The sequence below is a fragment of the Empidonax traillii genome, unplaced genomic scaffold (genome assembly GCF_003031625.1).
Source record: "Empidonax traillii isolate 1590-97213 ecotype Southwest subspecies unplaced genomic scaffold, ASM303162v1 scaffold342:size1861417, whole genome shotgun sequence".
Classification (NCBI taxonomy): Eukaryota; Metazoa; Chordata; class Aves; order Passeriformes; family Tyrannidae; genus Empidonax; species Empidonax traillii.
Window position 1 is genome coordinate 1,478,967 of NW_020955535.1, and position 13,032 is coordinate 1,491,998.

Consider the following 13,032-nt stretch of genomic DNA (forward strand, 5'->3'; position numbering starts at 1 on the left):
TCTTTAATGGAGAAGCAAAGCATGTTTAATTGATTGCCATTAAAATCTTCAAAGGAATAAGCAAGATGAAAGTTGTTTCTAATTACTGCATTATGATGTAAGCTTAACGATACGACACTTCTCCAAATTGATTTTATTAGAATTTAAGATGAGGAATTAATTGAGTTACTGTATTGATCCATTTTATTTTTCCACCATTTAACATGTCCAGCGGAAAAAAAAAAAAGCCATTGAGCTGTGGAATAGTAATGAGGGCTTAAGAAAGAAAGTCGAAGTGAAGATGGATTGGCCAATAAAAATAACTTATAAAAACCGAAATGTGATGGCAGAATACAGTGGCAGAGACCAATTTGTCGCTAGGTTAATTAGAGTAAATTAAGGTTAATTCTTTTGTTATTTAACTTTTATTTCTTTGTTTTGCTTCATCCCACCTGTTTGTATTTGAATAACTGCTTTCCTGGCACAGCAATACTCTGAAAATCTCTAACCAATTCTGCCACATTTGCCTTTAAAGTTCTCTTTTACAATTACCTCCAAAACCTAAAAACCAATTCCATGCATATTCTTGATCTTTCTTAAAAATTTCCTAGGGGTATATAAGATTGTTTCCTTGGACTAATTGTCTTAGAACACCATTCCTGCTTTTTTTCTTTGGATGTCAGTGCGACACAGGTGCTGTTAGAACATGAGGCACATGCTCCATGCTCTCCTATACATGATCTCCTCAGATATGGGCACTGAAGATCCTGTTTAGGCTCATCTTAATCAACTTTTTCTCAACTAAACTCTGAGTTCCAGGCATGAACATGCTTGCATTGAACAACAGTTGCACTACTACTGCTGCTAATGGCCATAAGCTGAAGGAGGGCAGGTTTAGATGAGATATTAGGAAGAAATTCTTTGCTGTGAGGGTGGTAAAGCGCGTTGCCCAGAGAAGTTGTGGACACTCCATCCCTGGAAGTGTTCAAGGCCAGGTTGGACAGGGCTTTGAGCAACCTGGACTAGTAGGAGGTGTCCCTGCCCTTGGCAGTGGGGTTGGAATTGCCTGATGATTAAATTCCCTTCCAATCAAAGCCATTCTGGGATTCTATGATTCTAATTACCCATGGAGACATCAACTCCAAGACTGTGATTTAATGGAACACATTTAGCCCATCAGCAAGGTGGGTGAGGGACGCTCATCAGATCTGCTGTGGTGAAAGGAAGTTTGACCTTACAAAAAGAACCCATTGAGTTATTTTACATTAATAGTAGTTTTCTGTGTCCTGCTGGGGTAGCTGTTCATAACATCACAGAATCACAGAATGGCTGAGATGGGAATGGACCTCTGGAGTTCGACTAGTACATCCCCCTCAAGCAGGTCCAGTGAAAGCAAACTGCAAAGGGATGTGTCCAGTTGGGTTTCAATTATCTGGATGGATGGAGACTCCACAGTCTCTTAGGGAATCCTGTAAGGTCACTAGGGAAAAAAACATCTTGTCTTGTGCTTGCAGAGCACAGCAGAAAACAGGGTCTCATTCTAAGTTTAGAGCTCAGGGCATGGTTTCACCTCATCCTTCTTTATAAATTAATAAATACAGACAGCATTTTCTCTAATTTCTTTCTTAACTACAGCTTTCAAAATGTGAGTGAAATGTATTCTGAGGGTAAAACGCTCCTCCAGAAGTTCATTGCTGTAGCTGAAATTTGAGGAGTGCTGTTTTGGCTTTGCTGCTTGTGTTGGGTAAATTATGTGTTATATTTGAGATATGAGAGTTCACACTGATGCTGTCTCTGTCTTTCCTATTGATTATGCAAACTGGAGTGTTCTGTGTATACAAAAAGATTGTAATGTAATTAAATACATGATTTATAATTGCATTTTAAGCTCTGATACAATTTAGGAGAGGCTGTGTCGATTTGAGCCTTGAAGCTGTAAATTCATGTATGAGCTCTGCTAATACTTAAAGCTGTACCACAATTTAGAAGGAAATGAGAATGGACATACTGGAGGTGTTAATTTTAACCATGTCTGGTTTATCCTTGGCATTATATCTCATCAGCAACATTGCTGTCTTTCCTTGGAAGACAGAAATCCCCAGATCAGTGATGTTCTCATTCCCTGTGCAGAGAAATGAAAAAAATGTAATGACAGTGTATTTTAGTGGTAACCTCAACCAAAAAACACCCCAAAAAACTATCTCCTGGAAATAATATTCTTCTCTTCCATTGGAAAGACTCTGGCTAAGGTAGAATGATACCAGCTTTCCAGCCAAGTGGACCTCTAGAAGATTTTTTAGATTAACTCTAAGAGATAATTTGTCTCTCTAAATAATTTACACATGATGCAGAGCCAGTTTATTTGCAGATACTTATCAAAGCTCAATTTAAGTAGCTCCTTTGTCAAAATCAGTAATAGCCTGTTATTCTAAATAACCAGGTCATGGCATCTCACACATTTACTAACAAGTGACATTAGCATTAATTGGCAAAGTGATTGCAGAAATATAGTGTTGTATTCAGGAGGAACTTTAATGAGCTCTTAGAGGATCAAAGATTCTCTTGGAAGTTCAGAGATTTCCCATTTCTGAAGTTCAGACAGTCGACTACAGTTACTGGCATTTAGAACATTGTACTACAGGAGAGTGAGTTCAATAACAGTCCAGCAGGGGAAATAAAGGTAAGGAGCAAATATCTCAAAATCTGTCTTTATTTCTTCTTTTATAAATTAATTTTTCAGTTCAGGCTCCAGGTGTAATGCCAAATAATCGTGCTGAGCTTTAAGTGAAATGTTAATTACAGAAATCCACAGTGAAGAAACAGACCTAAGATGCATCCAGAAAACACTCATTAAATAAGGATTGATGGCTTGGTAGGGTAACTAGGTAAAGTTAAAAAGTTTCCTCAGTGGTAAATATCAAAATCCTTTCTGTTTATATGTTGCAGAAATATGGTCTCGGCTCCCAGATGGGCAAGTACCCGCTTCACCAAGGGGGCACTGAACAGCTGCTGAATGAACACAGGTATTACTTGATTGCTTAAAATTAAAAGCAAAATTAAGAGCTGTGAGTCTTTATAAACATGAAATGTATTTATATCACATTTACTCACCCTCTGACTGGGGGAGGAAATGTGATGGAGCACAAGAGGGCTCGATTAACCCCATCTAATTTGCAGTGCCACGGAGAAAGGCTCCAGCAGAAAAGTTTGAGAGGTTGGCAGAAAACTTTGTCTAGATTATATTTTGTCCTTAAGCTCTTTGTAGTGGAGCAGTGACACCACAAAATTGTTGTGCCCCTTACATTGCTACACGTGCACAAACACCACAAACATATATTTGTGTGAGTTTCTTCTAGAAAACCTTCAGAGGCCAGGGAGGGAACTGTTTCTCTTCCAAAGTGTAACTTTGCTTTCGTGGGTTTTATAGTCAAAAGGTGGACATACAACAGTATTTTCTGAGTTCTAGAACAAATTGCTTCAATTTATTTCCTCCCCGAGCATTTGACCAAAGAATGGTGCTAAGTGTGAGCTAATGAATTCACCAGGGAATGAGAACAAAGTAAATACATTTTGTGAAGGATCAATTAGGGCCTGCAGTCTCTTTCTCTGTGCCCATTATCCTCTCTTTCTGACTGGTTTGTGGATTTTGTCTGTCTGCAGAGCAAATAAGGTTGTATCACTGCTCCTGAAACTGGTACATGCTTGGCTAGTGAAGTGGAGCAATGGGATTATGCACTGTAGTGTTTATCACCCTCGCAAAATTTTCCCAGATCTATTGGCACAGATCACATATCTGAGCAAGCCCATGCATTAATCTATGCCCATTTCACTTAATTCTTCCCATAATTAACTGTCATGTGTCTGTCAAAGCAGGTGGGAAAGCCACCGTGTATTTAGGTGAGTGAGGTTTGAGAGGGGCCATATATCAGAGGTAAGATTGCCCTCACCTAACTTCAGCTTTTAAGCATCAGTTGAAATCTAACTGTGTAGACTCTCAACAGCAAGTGAAAAAGGGATAGAAGAGTCTCCAGAGAATGATCCATTGCACCATGAAGTAGGAATCCAAGGACTGCCTTTTTTTCTGTGATTTTTTTTTTTTTTTTTGTCACCACTGGCTACTGAAAGAGCCTGGTCAACTGATTGCAAGAGATGCCCAAGTTTGGGATGGTAAGTTGAAATGAATCCTTCCTCAAGCAATGGTGACATGGACAGGGTAGAGCACTGCAACTGATTTCTTGTAATTTCATGCAACTCACACACATATTACAGATGTTGATCAACAGTGGCTGAACATGAGACAGTGTGTGCCCAAGTGGCCAAGGAGGACAGTGTCATCCAGGGCTGTACCAGCAATAGTGTGGGCAGCAGGACCAGGGTAGGGATTGTCCCCCTGAGCTGGGCACTGGAGAGGCTGCACCTTGAATTCTGGGTTCAGTTTTGAGCCCCTCACAACAAGAAAGACAATTGAGGGGCTGGAGGGTGTCCAGAGCAGGACAACAGAGCTGGGGAAGGGTCTGGAGCACAAGTCTGATGAGAAGCAGCTGAGGGAGTTGGGGGGGGGCTCAGCCTGGAGAAAAGGAGGCTCAGAGAAGATCTTATTGCTTTCTACAACTCCCTGACAGGACGCTGTAGCCAGATGGGGGTCAGTCTCTTTTCCCAGGTAACAAATGACAGGATTGGCCTCATCCTGTCAGAGGATTGTGCCAAATGAGGTTTCAATTGGGTATTAGAAAAAATTCCTTCACTGACAGGGTGGCCAAGCATTGGAATAGGCTGCCCAGAGAAGTGGTGGAATCACTGTCCCTGGAAGTGTTCAAAGTATACATGGATAGGGCACTTTGGGACGTGGTTTGGTGGTGGACCTGGCAGTGCAGGATTAGTAGTTGGACTTGATGATCTCAGAGGTCTTTTCCAACCTTTATGATTAAATAATTCAACGATTCTATGAAAAGGCTTCTTGCATTATCTAAAATCTTCTCTCCTGCCTTGCTTGTTGCAGTTCATATTTAGCCCTCGATATCAGTGTCTTCTCTACCATGGGAAAAAGTGCCCAAGTAACTTTTAAATATTTCTGATGACCTCTTTCTGTCAACACCTCTCTGAAGAAAGCAGGAAGCGTTGGGAATTCAGAGCAAGAACAGCGTGACAACAATTCTGCCTTTTCTTCAGGATGCTTAATATTGCCATTATCTCATATGCACACATATTTAAATGTTATATGCTTCCTTTTAGGAATTGACTGCTAGTGGTTTAAAGCACCCATAAAACTGCTGGAAAGTGGCAGTGCCAATTAATCTGTTGACAGATTTGCTGTTTAAATATTAACGGAACGTGAAGCAAATGTTGGCTGGTGCACTGAGATCCCTTCAGAGGGCCTTCCTCCGAAGTGCTGAGCATTTCCAGGCACTGAAAATGTCCTGGACACTGCAGGACGGGAAGGTTATCGTACATTTTCGGTCCCTTTTCCCCCACACAGCTCCTAAACACATCATAAATATCATCTACCCCTGTGAAAAAGGAAAGATTTATAAAAGTCTGATGAAGATTGTAAACCTCTTGCAGCAATAACAGAACATGTGGTGAGTTTGTAGGGGTTATAGCAGGGAAAGGTTTTGCCTCTGACTGCCTCATCTTGGCAGTGGAATAAATGAAAGAGGGGTGCTGAATTTAACAGTCTGCTCAGCTGGTGACTTGGGAAACCTTGGAAAAGCCCCTGGAGAGGAGGGAAATTTTGATGCAGGGTCAAGATAAGCTTGTGCCATGTAACCCATGAGTGCTGTGCCACAGTGAGTTTGGCTTCCTCGGTGCTCGTGGGTGCAGTGAGTTAGAAACAGGAGGTTGGTGGAAACCACTTCTGGCTCAGTCTTGTCCATAAAAAAAAAAAAAAAAAAAAAAGGCACAGGGAACACAATATGAACACTGATTTCTTTGCTTTTGATTTCTCTGGCCAAACACATGTACCCTAGAGGGGACACGCAGCACGTACCGACTCACAGCCCGTGTGAACTTGAGCATCAAATTGAGAGAGCAGCAACATGACAGTAAAGATGCCTCCTGCTCTGCAATTTCAGTCTGCTACTTTTCCCATTTCCTTTTCCCATCAAGCATATTCGTGGTTCTAAACAGTTTCTTGTCATTTCGTCCTTTTACCTCATTTATTCCAATGAGTTTCGTGTCTCGGAACCCATCCATCACACTTCAATTCAGTCTTATATTGCTGCTGGAAACTTCCCAATTTAATTTCTATTATTTTAACATATTGCATAATAGTCTGAACGTAATTTGTTGACTCTTTTGATTGGCATTTTTTTTTTTATTTAATGAAGGTTGTGATAAAGACTTTCTTTGAAGTTTTTAAAGTATCCTTACTGTGACCTTACTGCCCATCAATTATAATAACAAAACTTATTGACTTTTCCTTTGCTACTGGTTCATTCCTAAATACTGGCCATTCATTATAGTTGCACCTTGCAGTTCTTTCTTTACAGTTTTAACAGAGTAAGGAACAAAAAAAGGGTTATTTATTTTTTTAATGTTAATTGAAGAATCACTCAGGAAAACCAGGCTGATAGCAGGAGGTCTGCTCTGGATTTTTTTTCACATTTTATATGGGTTTTTCACAGAGGCTGTGAGCTCTCCTTGTCTGGAATATTGTTTGCAGTAATCAACATTCACAAAAATTCAGTATTGCTCCATGGTTCGTGCCTTGCACCTTCTCCTCTTTCGTTTTTGTAGCTGAGCTGCAACAAAACTTTCTGATTTTATTTCAGTAGAGGACACAGTAGAGCCATCACTGAAAAGGAGGAGGTGGCTACAGCTTGAAATTCCTTCAATGTCAGAGCTCTCATGTCACAGCCAGACAAGAGCATTCAGGTCTCTTGGGTCCCACTGTAGAGAGATTCTCCTTCTTCTAAAAATTCCATTTGTTTTGCTTCCTTTAAAAATAAATCATTGGATCTGGTTTTTGATTTGAGATTAAATGAAAAGGGAGTAGATATCCAGAAAGAACAGGCTCTCTAAAACAAGAAAATGTATAGGTTTCTGTGGAATAAAAGCCAATTTATCTAAAAAAGAAAAAAAAATCCCATAATAAGATATTGATTACAGTTTTTATTATGAGATTGCTATTGAGTCAGGGACAGCTTCAGTAAATAATACCAAAGATCAAAAAATTTCAAGCTTTGGTTTCACAGTAAAGGGTGATAATTACAGTCTAGAGTGGTTTAAACAGATTAATAACTTCTCTTAGAGAAATACAAACCATTTTCTTCCCGGGGCAGACAAGATTTGGATATCCAAAAAAAAAAAAAAAAGGTGACAAAAAACCTCATGTAATTTCCTTTTTTTTTTTTTTTTTTTTTAATGTGCTTATCTATATTTATTACTTTACTTTTTCGTTTGGTCCTGCTGTGCTCTGATTTTCTGCCCAGAGAAGTGCTATAACAGTGACAAGCTGTGCTCAAACACACTGTTGAGGTTTTTTTTTTGCTGTGAAGGTGGGGGTTTCGTGATGCCTCAGATTATTCCTGACGCCTCTGACTATTTTGACTCATGCCCTCTCAGTTTGTAGGGGAGCGTGCAAACCTAAAAGAAGTGCAAGGTGAAAAAGCTCACTGGAGATCATGCCTAAGCACATCCAGGATGCTTCTACTTTGCTATCACAGTGCAGGGGGCAATTTGCAGGCTGCTACACTCTGAGTTTACCAGATAAGCATGTGCTATCTGCATGGTGAATGCAGCACCTTAACAAGAGGGGAAACAACCAGCAAATACAGAATAGTGATTCCTAAAGGTGGATGCTGTGTGTAAAGGGTGTTGTGGTCTTTGGGCTGCTGGTCATGACCCACAACTATCTATTCCTGCTTAAGCATCAATACATCACATTTCTGTTCACCTGAGTAATGAATATGCAGGTGGCAGGTGTACCACTGAGCTGGTTGTATGACCCTGGAAAGGAGGAGAAGCAAACAACAGGAGGAGAGAAACAACAGCATCTGCATACACAAAAAAATCCCTGTAGTCCTCACCACTGATGCAGAAGAATCAGCTGCCTACACTGTCATCCCCTCGGGGTGAAGACAGCTCTTCATAGAGTCATAGAATGGTTTGGGTTGGAAGGGACCTTGAAGATCATCTCATTCACCCCCACTGCCGTGGGCAGGGACACCTCCCACTAGCCCAGGTTGCTCCAAGCTCCATCCGACTTGGCCTTGAACACTTTCAGGGATGGAGCAGCCACAGCTTCCCTGGGCAACCTGTGCCAGGGCCTCCCCACCCTCACAGGGAAGAATTTCTTCCCAACATCCAACCTGAACCTACTCTTCTTCAGTTTGAAGCCACTCCTTCTTGTTCTGTCGCTCCATGTTCTTGTAAATAGCCTCTGTTTTTCTCTGAAAAAAGGTTCTGGAGCTCAGACTAAATCTGCTCTTGGATTTGAGAGTCCCGCTGTTCGTGTGCTGAGCTGACAATTCCCCTAATCTTCTGGCCGTGGGTGGCCAAGTGCAGAACTTACAAAACGTGTTAACAAGCACTGCAGTTCTTGTTATACCCTCACTAAACTGTTTTTTTTTTTTTTTTTGTACATTTAACAAAGTTCTTTTTCACTTCTCTCTTTCCCTGTGCCACCAGTACAGAATTCTCACTATTTGAAGGGAGAACTTGGCCAGCAATTTTTTGTACCTTCTGTGGAAAAAAAAGTGTTATATCTTTATAGCTTCATCCAAAAAGATGAAGCCCCTTAATAGACAGGGGTATTGTGCCAGAGAAGGAACAGAAAAATCAGGAGCAGTATTATTTTGGCGCTTTCAATTTTTTAAAATTAATTTTCCAATCCTCTGCTCTTGAACAGGGCCTTCTTTCATCAAGCATGTCTTGATTTCCCCTCCTTCTGCAGAGACTCTAAGAGCAGCCACATGAGTGTTGCAGTGAAATATGGTTTTGAAATATCGTTTTCTCAGCAGGGAAATCCACTATGGTTTCTTTCCATATGTATTTTTGATGTTTTTGTGGCGCCAAGAGCAGTTAACAAATATGAGGCAAGGATAATGAACCGTATCTTTTGCAAACAGGGAGTTGTGGTCTGGGCTTTGGCTTTTGCCAACTCAGTGGACCTCAACATGCTTTTCACAGTCACTCCTGATAGTGGTAGCCCATAACTGTATAATATGGCTGGAAACCATTGCCACTGGGAGAAAACAGGCTCTTTAGAACAGAAAGTTTTGTGTTAATTAGAATTAAAATCTATAATAAGTCAAACCACTAAAACAGGTGAATCTTTCTCCAGAGCAAACACCTGAAAAAGCAGTGTGTGATACTACTTGTAGCTAATCATCAAACAATGGCAAATACAGATGGTAATTTCCCTCCAGGAAAACAGAACAGACGGTACAAATAGACTTTTAGAGCCAAAGCTACAGATAAATGTCAAGCAGGAAGCAATTGGTTTAAGAGCAGAACTTAGTTAATGTTAGGTCCTGAGAGCATGAATAAAAAGGCATAATTTTCAGACCCATTTTATCTCTCAGACTCATTTTATCTGCAGGGTTTTGGGAAGTGTACCTTTATAGAATTTGCAATGTGGGTTCCTTGTGCTGGGCTGGTAAAAGAAGGGTTTGCTGCCTATGCCTGGCCCAGCCAGGTTGTGGTATCTGCACAGTTGCCCATTATTTTGATTTTTAGGATCTAAGACTGGACCTGTAGAATTTTTGGAAGGATACAACTAAATTCCTAATGCTGGGACTTCAATAAGGGTCGATGTCATGACCTGGATAAAAAGATGTTGTGACCTGGATAAAAATTATTGATTTAATTTTCAGGCTTGAAGGACAGTAACATCTGTCAGTAAAATTACAGGGTTCTCTGAAGGCTGGATGTATGTAGAGATAATGACTGTGAGTGTGACTTTCCTGTACTTCTGAGCACATCAACAACACTCAGTGGGCTTGTTTGTGCTGTCACTTTTGTGGGTATAATGACACTGGACTCACTGTGTCAAAGCCAGCTGATCTGTACCACTGTCAGATAAGGCACAGTGATGTTTGTTAAATTCTCTTTGCTTTCATCTTGCTGCAGCCTGGGGGGTCTCAGTTTTATCGGCAGAACTGTAGGAACCCACCTTAATAGCGACCTCATTTAATGCTTGATATGGTGTTCAAGAGGCCTTATAAGCATGGGATTGTTTATTTACAAACGTCCTTTGATAGCGAAGGTTGAGTTGAGCACTGAACAGCAACAAGAAAGCCACAAAGATGGTGGTCATCTTAATACTATACATTGGCTCATCAAGATTATTGTTATTATGACAAATACAATTAATGGGTATTAGACTGTTGTGATTTGAAGTGATTGGCTTCATTTTTGAGCTGAGTGAAATCTCTGCACATGACAGAAGGTGCTTGGCAATAAATATACCACCCCTGGTTAAGTCAACTGCTATGCTCTTGAGAGTGATCCTGCATGGGCAGGAGACGGCGTAGGTGGTTCTTCCAGTTTTGGGAACGTGAGTCCTCTGCTTAAATTTGTTTTCTTACTTTTAGCAGTCCTAGACATAAATGTTATAACATTCTGGAAGTTGTTCAAAAAACATGCAGATGTGGTGGTTTAGTGGTGGACCTGGCAGTGCTGGGTTAATGGTTGGACTGGATGATCCCTCGCAGTCTTTTCCAACCTTTATGATTCTGTGCCATCTGTTTTGGTTCATTTGTTTTTATTTGCCTGTCTCCGGAGGAAGAAAAAACTGTGTTTGTTCAGCAATATCCAAACATCTCATGTTACTTTTCCTCCCTCCCTTCTTGCAAGTCGTGTGGAAGACACAGCAGTGCAAAGGCTGAAAGATCCTGACCCATCTGGAATTTACACCAGCAATGAATTCAAACAGGGAGCAGCCAGAAGGAATGACTGAAATGGCTTCATTTGATTTCCCAAGAAAGAGAAAACAGATTTTTTCCTGGAACTGGTTATAATTTGAACAACACCTTAAAATTCAAGGAAATCCCCCCAGCTCAGTAATGGGGAATCCACTGCAAGTTTAGCAAGTTTTGGTGCTTCACTACTCTTGCAATTAAAGTCTTAACTTCATTTCCCTCTGCACTTGCCAGAGTTAACCTCCCAACTATTTGATAGATGCTTTTCCAACATATAGAGGAAACCCAATGGTCCTTTGGGTACCTGGTGCAAGCATTTTTAAATTCTTACTCAGTGTTCTGCTAAACTGAAAGCCCTTGTTATACAATATCTTTTCCCTTCATAGAAATTTGTAATCTCATTATAGACTCTTAAACTTTCTTTTTGCTGAACAAAAGAGATTGAGCTCTTTCTGTTTTTTCCTGCAAAGGTTCATTTTGTGTCATTGTTTCATATTGTGAACTCTGTATGATTTGCAGTGCTCCTTCTTGCACTAGGGCCAGTGGAACTAAACAAAAGGAAAACAATCTCAACATAGCAGCCTAATATATTCTGATTTGCACAGTCAAAGTTCTTGTTAGGCTTTACAGCTGCAGCATGGAGAAATATATTGCAGAGAATTTAAAGTTAGACTAAGCATCACTTATTCCACAGGAAATTAATGACTTCATTGCACTACATGTAGAATAAGAAAATATCCTGGAAAACAGTGGCAGCATCTTCTGGCTCACCTTTTATGAATTATGGAGAAGGTCTTCCAACAATCTTAGTGGAAGTCAATGCAGCAGGTCAAAATTATGCTGGCTGAAGAAATATTACCTTTGTTTTATGTTTATATAGGGAACAATAGTATAAATAGGTTTCTATTTTGTTTGTGCCCTGGCAGATGTGATGAAGGTCAGGACAGAAATGGTGATGGGAAGCGATGCTTGCTCCTTTTTGCCAGGGTTTCAATTTGGTATCTGTGAACAACAAAATAATTGGACATGTGCAACACACATCATTCAAACCTAGTCTATAAGGTCATCACAAGGTGAGAGTGATTTCAGATACATCCCCCTGTGAACAAACCTCAGGCTCTTCCTGAGAGGGTCCATCTCAACCTTTGTATGCCTGGTGTTTGGAAGATGGGAAGGATGTTTCCTACAAAGCCCTTCTCTCAGTGTCCAGCTGACTGCTTGAAGAAGCAAAAGAGGTATCAAAAATACATGTCTTTATTTTCAATGTCGGTTAAAAAAAAATACTTTAACCCCTTGTGACTCAGCTACCTTGATTATAACAACTTAAGGGGCAATGTGAAATGTTGCCAGAGAAGCTGTGGCTGCCCCATCCCTGGAAGTGTTCAAGGCCAGGCTGGATAGGGCTCTGAGCAAGCTGGTCTAGTGGAAAGTGTCCCTGCCCATGGCAGGGGTGTTGGAATGAGATGATCTTTCAGGTCCCTTCCAACCCAAATAATTCTGTGATTTTATATTTGCTCTACCGACGGGTTTAAAAGCAAGATTGGATAACATTTTTTCAGCTCATTATGCTTTTCCAGTAGAAACCAGTAAATACCACCAATGTGAAGTGATGACAGGATCTGCAAACCAAAACACAATCCAAACAGGGCACTTCTAGTCTTTACATGGTGAGATTGCATTTTGTACAGGAGTATTGGCAGCTCCCAGCACAAATTGCTGCACAGCCCCAGCATGGCATGTCCCATCCCCGGCAGTAACCCCACGGATCTCCAAGCTCATTTCTGCACATTAAACTCACTGCTTACTGTCACAAACACATGGATAATGCATTGGCTCAGCAACAAAGTTGGCAGGCTGAGGCTCATCAGGACTGGATTTCTTTCTTCCCCTCTTTCCAGAGATCAGAAGCATCAAAAGAAGCTTTGTGGGAGGTATTGATAAGAGAAAAGCCTGGCAGAAATGACTGGCTTTTCCCATGTCGCTCCCAGGATCCAGTGTGAAAAATCCCTGGGACATAATAAGCCACACTGAGAATCAGAGTATCCAAAGGAACATGGATGGGGATCCTCCTAGGAAAGACCTTTACCTGTTTGCTTCTTAATCAAGACTAGCCTCTGTAAAATCAGCATGTTCTGAATTCATGTCTTTCCCTTCCTGTGTCTTCCAGACAATGAGAGAAAACAGAGCTGTA

At 40.8% G+C, this 13,032-nt stretch overlaps 1 long non-coding RNA gene across 3 annotated transcripts; it reads left to right on the forward strand.

Moving 5' to 3' along the window:
- Positions 1-1,298: 1,298 nt before the first annotated feature.
- Positions 1,299-6,907, forward strand: LOC114061607. Of its 3 annotated transcripts, none has more exons than XR_003572157.1 (3): positions 1,299-1,455; positions 2,926-3,002; positions 6,753-6,907. It is a non-coding gene; the product is annotated as an uncharacterized LOC114061607 (long non-coding RNA). The 3 variants fall into 3 exon arrangements; XR_003572158.1 differs by lacking the exon at positions 6,753-6,907 and adding an exon at positions 4,249-4,529; XR_003572159.1 differs by lacking the exon at positions 6,753-6,907 and adding an exon at positions 3,853-3,910.
- The last annotated feature ends 6,125 nt before the right edge of the window (positions 6,908-13,032 follow it).